An 8,214-nucleotide genomic window follows, 5' to 3' on the forward strand; every position below is an offset into this window, starting at 1 on the left:
TAAATCATCATTTATTTTTATTAGATCGCAGTATTCAGTTGAGGAGAAATGTCATTTCAAATGTAGCTCGGTATAGATTTCTTTTTAAACAATTATGTCAAGGAAATTTCCACTTTTCTCGTATGGAACAGCAGGCGAAAAAAAGCTTAACAATTGCAAATTATAATATGGATAGCTAGAAGTGGTATTAACTTGATAGATATAAGAGAAAGATCTGGAAATGATATCTAAAATTAACTCCTAGAACAACAATGGTATGTCATATTTAGATTTTGTAATATTTGACCAATAGCTACGATCAATTCATTAGATCTCTTATCATTTTGTTCTCCATCTTTGCTGGGGTTCAATGTCACTGTATCCCGGAACCCAATATAAACGTAGCGAGTTTACTTGGGAGAATGCATTCCCGGGCAAGTTTTTTTTAATTCTTTATTAGTATCATTCCAAACATTACATTCATTTCTTATATCCAGGTGTTCTGTGTTAGACAACACTATCATCCTAATTTTGTATAACAAAATTAAGCTTTTATCAACAACATATTACACTTCATTTGCCGTATCAGTTACGATTTTTTACAGGTGAGTTGATTTTGCATGTTTATATGAGAAAAAAATGCTTTCAATTTACTTAAGAAGAAAATAACCATCATCGTTTTACAAATTTTCCAAACCAGTTTTTTTTTGCTCAAAATCAAAGCAAAGCTCAAAAAAATCTATCATTGCATTGACCTCGCTATCTGAAATACGATGATAGATTTTCATGGTGATTGATTGAAAATTGAACGAAAAAACTGGTTTTCAATTTCTGATGATTGCTGATGTTTGAATGATGGATTCTTGAGCCTTAACTTAACATAACCTATATATATAACGCATTAATCAATCGTTGCAATAGAAGTTGCAACGGTTTTTTGTTCTATAATTATTAATTACTTTATTTGACATTTGCCCAATGTTTCAACATTGGATATACTATGTAACTCATTAGTACTATACCAGGGAGGAAGCTTCAGAACCATTTTCAAAATTTTATTTTGAATCCTCTGCAGAGCTTTCTTCCTTTTACCATACTCCGCGATTTACATCGGAAATCTGTGAAATGACTGTCGGCCACATTGACAACTGCGATCTGTTCTAACTTTAAGTGGTCAGTGAAAAAGTGAAAACCAGTGCTGAAAATCGAAGATATTTGGGAAAATATCCAATTCTTGCACGTGGTGACATAAGTTTGTAAATTTGCCTCACGTACTCATACACTTGTTAAGTTTATGAAATTAATGCAGATGTTGCGCAGTGAAATGCATTAACATAAAATTTGTAAAATGAGAAAAAACGGACAAACTGAATGTGAATTCAAATGATTCATTATAAATTTAGAATAATACAATGAAATTCAAAGAAGATGTAGAGATACTTTTATTCTCGCAGTGTCTACAGTTCAATCACCTCGTTGCATTGCCTAGCTTCGTATGCGCCAGGCTTGAATAAAGTTAGATTTTGTAACGGGGTGATTAAAATAAAGGCACAGCCCGGTCAACCAGTCAGCGAGTTTCGATAGCGATCGATACCGATTCGTTTTGAATCGTTGGCGATCGCCATCGTTGGACAAAGATCTATAAAGAAATCGGAGGACTGGTTGGTCGGGAGCACACGTAAAATCCGAAAAAATATTCAATTTTCAATACAAACTTACCAACTTTAGCAGGCTAGATCTAAGTTATTCTTTGACCATTTTCGATGAAATTTTCGCTGCACGTCAGGTATTACTTGGATTTCAACATATACCTTGAAGTTATTTTTCTAATCATAGCATAAGTAATAGCAATTAGACTAAAGTGATATTCTTGACGAAAAATAAAAAAAAATATTTCTCTTAAAATAAGCAAGCCATGTCATGATCATCTCGTCTAAATCTACAACTTTGCTGAAAATATTATGAAGTTATTCCTTTAATGTTTTGAAAATTTTCAATGATTTCAATTTGTCAAAAAAGCACTATGGCAACTTTTATTCAATGCAAGCATCATCTATTTCATCAGTCTCAGCATCATTATTATGGCTATGGTTTTAATCTGTTCTCATACTTGATTTGATAGAAAAATCATGTCCATGTAGGAAATGATTTTTCCAATGGATCATTGAAGGTAGTTTTTGCAAGTGCTCACCGCATCAAAACAAAGGCGCCACTGTATATGGGATTTAGCATTGTGACAGCATTGCTGTTCTGTCAAACACACAAGGCTACGGTGGCGCTATCTATGCTTCCCATAGCGGCCGTTTCGGTTATTTTAATGATCCATTTGTTTCTATTTATCTGGAAGCTGCATTCCGAAAAAGGTGCTTTCGGTCGACCACCTTAATGAGCCGAGATTGTTATTGTTTTTAACGTGTTTGTCTAGTTACAATTCAAAGTTTACCTCAAAGTATTATAACTAAAGGAACTCAGACGAGAAACTCTCTATAAAACCACAAATATTGCATGATTTATAAAACGTGGGAAGAAGCCTTGTGCAGTTCACGTTTTCCTCCATGCCATAATTAGGTTTTTTTTTATTTTTACCCAAGATCATCCGTATTATACATTTTTTATTTCGAAAGCAGAAGAAAATGATTGAAATTTATCATGAATCTTGATAGCATTTATAGCATGATGTAATCTAACCACTTGCTTATTACCACTATTTATATAACTCGCAAGATAATTGCTGGGGAACGTCCATAAAATACGAAACACTGTTAGAAAAAGGAGATCGTTGAATATATAACGATCCATCAAAATATTGTAGAAATGTGTTACTAAAGGCGTGATATAGGAAAATTTGAATAGTAAAAATTTACGTGATGTAAATTGTTAAAATTCACTTGTTCAGATGGTAATACAAACCACCCCTGCTATTCATGGCTACTACGATTGCAATGTACATACAGTGCCTTCCCGATTTTGGCAACATCCGATTTTGTCTACCCCCGATTTTGGCAACACCCGTTTTTGGCAACAATTTCTTCCCGATTTTGGCAACAAGTCCAAAAATCTATTTTAAGAGTTCTCAACCTAATGGATGCTCATAAATAACACAAGGTCCATAAAAATCAAAATTAAATCGTGTATTTCTATTACAAAAGGTAATAAAAATTGCAACCTTTGTAATTGAATTTGCATTTTGAATTGTGCTTTCAATCGTGATAAATTAAATTCATATTGTGTCTCAGTTAATATTTGTAGAAGTGCTCATAAGAACACTTAGCTAAGGTGGGCTTCGTGGCCGTGCGGTTAGTGTTACCAAGCATTTATCCGCATCGAGTCAAGGGGTGTGGGTTCGATTTCCGTTTCAGTTCTGAAATCTTTTCGTTAGAAATGTATTTCGATTGTGCCACTGGGAGTTGCATGCTAGTCCGTTGTCTAGTGTGGTGCTTTCTTCAAAGGGCAAATCGTCCACTGGAAGCTTAACGTGTCGTTGTCTTTAAAAAAAACTGAGAAGCAGGCTTTGTCCCAATGAAGACGTAATGCCCAAAAGAATAAGAAGAAGAAGATTGTGCCTCATATTCTAAGGTTTTGCACCTTGCAAAAGGTAAGCCAAAATTATTTAGAAAATCAAAAATACTTCAATCAAATCATGAAATTTGATCCCACATTTTAGCAGCTCCAGAAAGCAGCAACGAATCAGTAAAATAGATATTCCAAATATATTTGTTGCTGGCAAGCACTTCTGAAGCTACACTAAAGCAAAATTCTTCAGGAATAATTATGATTTAGCGTCACAACATTTATTGTTGAAATTTTTAACTTTTTCTTTTGATTTTGGTGAAGAATTTCATTGCTAAATTTCATAAGTCAATTAATTAAAATTGGGAACAAACGCAATGATAAATGCCTCATTAAAATTATCAATCGATAAAAATGTTTGCCTTTTATTTCAGGCGTGCTCAAAAATGGACATTTGATAACATGTGATCTTGTACTCAACATAGAAAGCGGATCATTCCTTCTAGTGATTGCTATGAAAATGATTTCAAGTAATGGTTTTTAAATAATTCAAAGCTCTTACTTATGTAACTTTAGACCCCATTGTTGAAATGATTAAGCGTTAAATGAAACCCTAATTTGGCTGGTTCATAAGTCAAGCTCGATTAACGTGTTTCACACGTGAATTTTCACTAATTGTAAAACACTTCAAATGATGGTGTAAAGCCAGTCGCTATCGGCAATCCAAAATCAAATGTAAAACATGTTAATTTACAAATTATCGAAAACGTTGCTGTAGGATTTATTAGCGATTGCGTATTTTCCGATTCCAGGCACCCATTACGAGCGCCCGGTTTTTACAAAAATAACATGTTATTTAACATGTCAGGCGTGAATGGCAAGTGTGAGTCCTTGTCATGATAGGCAAACTAGTTATACTTGTGATGGATATTGCCATTGTAAAACACGTTCAAATCTTGTGAAAAATTGTTGCTGTCGAACCAAAGTCAATCTTTAACATAAGGTAAAAAGGTGTAATACGCCCCCCCTCAAGGAAAAACTGCCCTATCGCAATAGCAAATGCATCACTTCTAAAGTTTTCTATGTCAATGTGTTGCTTACTTAGTTGGCCATGCTCTGCACGCAATTTTCTCTTTCCAGGTTGCTTCAAAAAAGTGTACAAGATGTTTTTTTGTAAACGGTTCCAATGTTTACGTTTCAAAACAACCCGGGCAATATGCCCCTCCCGTAGCAAAAAGGTCCACAGCGTAATAGAAATGTTTCCAAGGAGAATTCCACCACCTGCTAATCTTAAAAGGGTCCATTAGCAGTCGTCTTCCGGTAAGAGTTTTTGTATTAAGAACAACATTAAAGGAAGGGCTTCATTCCCCCTGAGGCTTGCGTATCAAAAGCAAATTTTTAAACCAAAAACCTGATTTTCGATATTTTTAGAATTTCTATCGATTGTTTATACTTCTCAAAGAACATATATGCGTAACATCATATTTTCGCGAATATTCAAGATATGTAATCATATTTACGTGTGAAAGAAGCCTCAATCCCGTGAAAATGAAGAGGGGCGTATTGCCCCGTTGGGGCGTATTACACCCAGTTACCCTAATCATAGATTTTACTTTTCCAATCGACACGACAGATGCACGTTGAAAAAAATATGGATCGAACGTGTGGATTTTTTTTTTGATCCTGAGAATGTTTAATTGGTTATTGGAGATTATGTCCACATCATACTAAACGAAAACAAAAAAAAAAACTCTTAAGATTTCTAGAGTGTCCTGTAAATTCCTAGCGAAGTAATTTGAATTTCTAGTAGTGTTTTGATCCTGTAAATTTCCGTTGATTTAATAAGGTAGGTGTACAACATGATTGTGCTACTTTTCTCCGAATTCCTCGAATGTCATTTCCCCTTAAAGTGATGCAGTTCACAGAGGTACAAGAATAGTTTTTTAATGACAGGGTGCTGAACTACACGCTAAGATCAGTTTACCCAAATATGGGTAAAGTTTACCCATAATCGCCAAAAAGTGCACACACTCATTTTATGAGTAAAGTGAACTCTACTCATAAGTAGGTAAACTCTTAAAACCCATAAATGGGTATTTGATTTTGAGCGACATCATGGAAAAAATACCCAAATATGAGTACTTCATTTTTCTTTTCTTTGCTGATTTTCAATAATCAAAATATTAAACAAACTAGCTACAATACGCGAATACATGATGCACTACTTTTATTAAAATCTAATATGTGTGGTCAATATGACAGTTAAATATGAAGACATCGACTTTCGATGTTCGAGTGCTCATCAGTTGGGTTTTATCCCAATCAGGGAACACCCAGCCATTGACTCATCCCATCTAGCAGGGCCCCAACGAGCGAATCCTCAGCGTATCCGCACAACAGTGTTGCACATGATGCTGGTGGTTGAAAATGACTGTCCCAGTAGAGACCGACTTTGATCCAACTAGATGAACGGATGTCCCTCAGGTTGGAATTTTCGGGTTGAAGAGATTGGATGCCGATGCAGCAAATATCGCCATAAATACAAGCTGAAACAGATAATGTTTAAAGTCTTAGTATATTTTTATTCAAAAAATATAAATAAATACCTTTAAATTATCCAAGTTCTAAAGCAAAACTGTTTAAAAATTGCAATCATCTCTTTGCTGTTACTGAATATCGTGCCGATAATTGTTGATGTATTGTTTTTCATCCAAATATGGGTACCTTTATTACTCATATTTGGGTAAAACGACTTTACTTATAGTATGGGTGAATTTTACCAATTTTTATTGGTAAATTTTACCCATATTGTGGGTTTTATATGAAAAACTCATATATGGGTAAATCAACTACCTATTTATGGGTAAACTGATCTTAGCGTGTAGACAGACCGATAACCAATCAAAATAAGGAGATATTTGATCGTTCTAGACTAAACACATATTGCCAAAAATGCTGAGGACAGCCAAACTAGAAAGAATCCCCAATCAAAATGCAACAATTAATGACAATTATGAATACTTAAAACTTTTCAAGGAAACAGGCTATTTGGGGAACCGACATTCGGGGAAAAGTAGCACAACGTAAAACACATATCAAGCTCAATTGAAACTCATTTCAACTAAAAATTATAAGATGCTTGTTTGTGTTTTCTACAAACTTACAAGTCGCAGATCATGAGATGTAATTTTTTATGTTTGCTTTTTTGACTACCATCAATCATTCATTATGAAATGCTTTACTTTATCAGAAACATAAATTAAAGGAGCAAATTTTAACCTACTGAGTTATGGTCAAATTTTATACTGAAGCCTAGAAATTGAACTTATATTTGATGTTAAATAAATTACAAAAAAAAATTCATGCCGTTTTGTACTACCCAGCGCTTTTGTTTTGTAATTACGTCTTTGTAAGAATACAGTAACATATTTTATTTCTTTCTTCTTTTCTCACAGTTTTAATAAAATGCCCATTTCTTGAATAAAGGTCACTTTTGCGATTATTGATTTAAATGGCCCACTCATACAAATAGCTTCTAAAAAATCATTGAAGACGTTGTGGGGTAAAAAGTATGTAGAACGTTTGCCGCAAAGACCGGCTATGGATTCGTAGTACAACCCTACGGAAACCTGCTTCGAAGTGAACCGTTCCGAAGTCTCGATGCAATATGGGCCATAAGGATGATGTAATAATATTCTAATGATGTTTTCAAAAACAAAAGTTGAAAAATAAAATTTAAAATATAGGTTCCGATTTTGGCACGGTTTCGTTTTTGGCAACTGAAAATTTCGACTTTGTTGCCAAAAACGGACTTCCACTGTATTTTATTTAACCAACTCAATATCCGTTCCATAACAACTGTGTAGATGCAGAAGATTCTTTGGTAACGATGATTATCTAATAAATATGTTTTCCCTTCCTTAATGACCCCGAGGATATGGCTAGCGCTGTATTGATTTATTGACTTTTAGCTCTGGAATTATGCACATTAATAATGCTTTGCACGGTCATTATTTTTTATAACTTATAACTTGAATAAGCTAGTTTTATAATTGACAAGAGATTCCCATGCCCTATTTAAGGCTTACAGAACTCATAAGGGTAAAAAATACAAGTAAACAAAAATTCCCGAATTTGGCAACATCCCCAATTTGGCAACTTAAAATTCGCCCGTTGTTGCCAAAATCGGGAAGGCACTGTATTAGTATATCACAGTTTTTATTATTTATTAGGAATTGCGTTCCGTACATCTTCAAACGTGTTAAAAGTGGTCTATCATAAGTTTTCGCAAAATAAACTGTACCTTACTTGAAAGCTCTTGTTTTAAGTTTTCGATTGAACTTATCCTCACCGCGGGTATTAGCGGGCTTCTAAAGTCTTAGGGTACTTTTTTGCAAAATAAAATGTTTTTTGACCATTTTTTTTAACTTAATATACTTTGTATGAATTTAATTAAATTTTTAGTCAACTTAGGTGTACAACTTCTCTAAAGATACCATTACGGTTTAAGCTTTGCTTAAATTCTTAAATAGCTGGTGAATGATGAACGGCAAATAAAAAAAACTTGAGAAATCATGTCCACAGTCCACTTAAGGAGCTGTATAAAATTCAAAATCCAGTTAATCTGCTTCAAAGTTTGGATTTTAATCACAGAAGTGTTAAGGAAGTCGAGAAAAATATTACCGTTCGGAGTAAACAACTTTGATTTTGCATTGTGCACTGGTG

This window comes from Aedes aegypti, chromosome 3, assembly GCF_002204515.2.
Source record: "Aedes aegypti strain LVP_AGWG chromosome 3, AaegL5.0 Primary Assembly, whole genome shotgun sequence".
NCBI lineage: Eukaryota > Metazoa > Arthropoda > Insecta > Diptera > Culicidae > Aedes > Aedes aegypti.